Here is a 1,801-nt window from a genome sequence, read left to right as displayed (position 1 = left end):
TTTGACTCACTTTCGATTTTAAAATTTAGAAATTTTAAGGCTCAATAATAACGAAATACTAATAAGAAAACCTCCTGACCAATTACTTAGATTTGATATTGTTTTAAATTAGTGTATGTTCTCGTGTCCTGCATAGGAAAATATATAAAATTATATAAAAAATTTATTAAAAAAATTAGTATTTATCTTAATCAATTTGAGTTAGATGAATGATTATTTCATTCGTATATTTAAGAAGGTATTTGGAGTTTGAATTACGCTTAATCAATTTAGGTTGGTTGAGTGATTATTTATCTTAATTAATTATGCTATTAGTGACCGAATTTGCGACCAACTAAACAATAAAAGTTACAAATTAATTAGTAGCTAAATCGGTCACTATTTTAAATAATACTACTAGATTTTAAAATAAATTAAAAAACTATCATTTTTCAATTTTCAACCCTAACCCTAAGCTCTCTCCTCACACACGTCCCTCTCGCTGCCTCCCTCACTCTCCAGCAGAGTGGAGAGAGAAGTCACTTTCCGTTGAGTCCTGCTTAGAGCCTGTTCTGCTCGCCCCCTCAGCTCCGCGATCTTCGCCGCCGCCATTATTCTCAACTCTTTCTTCGTTGATGCTAACTCACACGGCAATTTTGCACCCATAGCCACCACTGCGATTTCACCATTCTTGTTCTCCATGTTCATTCTGACTTCTTCAGATCCAGATCCAGTTCCAGATCCGATCCTTGTTATCATATTCAATTTGCCCTGCGAATCTTGATTTTCATGTTCTTCGTGAATGTAAGCCAATTTGTGCTCCTAAAATTACGATTTCAGTAATACGATCTCCACCTGCGATTCAATGTCTTTCTCCTTTTACATATTCAGTTCAATTTTTGCCTTCTGTAATTCGCCAGTTACCGATTCTATTACGTTATTCAAACCATTTATTTCTTCCTTTGCACTAATAGCCTCTTCTTTTAACTGATATATATATATATATATCCATTATATTTTATGACATTCCAATCAAAATTTGCTTTACCTCCAGAATAATTTGAAAAGTTGAAGCTTAAGTTCGTTATTTTGTTGTTTCTTCAGATCCTTGCAATTAGACACATGGACCTTGTCACTTCTCAAGCATGGTTATTAGAAAGTGCAGAGTTGGTGGAAAAGGTTTGTATTTTATAGACCTATGCGTATCGGCTCTCTTTTTATAAGAAAAAAAAGATGCGGCGCTAGTGAAATCGAAATTTTGAATGGATCTGCTTCAATCAAATTAAAATTGCTTTTATAGTGAACAATTAAGCTTTGGGAAAAAGTATCATTTTATTTCATATCGGAAGGATGAATGAAGGATAAAGAGAGTAGATACACTGGAGATGGCTCAGTTGACTTTAGTGTTTGTTTTGAGGTATTAGAACAGAGATTGAGAGACTGAGACACAGTATCATGTTTGTTGACTCAAAGATTGGTACTAAAATTTCAGTATTTTAGTACTTCCAAAAAGTAGAGACACAGAGGACTGAAATTTTAATAACATTTTATACCTAAAATACTCTCATTTTAATTAATTAATTCCAATTTTATCGTTTGTATAAATTAAATTAGAGTTTTATTCTTGTTTCAATTTAAATATTTTTTAAATTATTTGTTTCAGTAATTATTATAATTAATTTATTTATTAAAATAAAAAATCCCCTTTCTTTCCGATCTCCTCTCTCTCTCCATAAATTCCAACAAATGCCTGCTTCTTGGGCCTGAAACGTATTGGAGGGTTGCTTTTTTGGTATTCTAGTAAAGGGGATAACATACAGGT

The 1,801-nt window shown here is 32.3% G+C and overlaps 1 long non-coding RNA gene across 1 annotated transcript; it reads left to right on the top strand.

Moving 5' to 3' along the window:
* Positions 1–428: 428 nt before the first annotated feature.
* Positions 429–1,600, top strand: LOC112751423 (uncharacterized). The gene is made up of 2 exons (XR_011873085.1): positions 429–783; positions 1,084–1,600. It is a non-coding gene; the product is annotated as an uncharacterized lncRNA (long non-coding RNA).
* Positions 1,601–1,801: the final 201 nt, after the last annotated feature.

The sequence above is a fragment of the Arachis hypogaea genome, chromosome 15 (assembly GCF_003086295.3).
Source record: "Arachis hypogaea cultivar Tifrunner chromosome 15, arahy.Tifrunner.gnm2.J5K5, whole genome shotgun sequence".
Classification (NCBI taxonomy): domain Eukaryota; kingdom Viridiplantae; phylum Streptophyta; class Magnoliopsida; order Fabales; family Fabaceae; genus Arachis; species Arachis hypogaea.
This window is presented reverse-complemented; position numbering and strand designations above follow the sequence as displayed.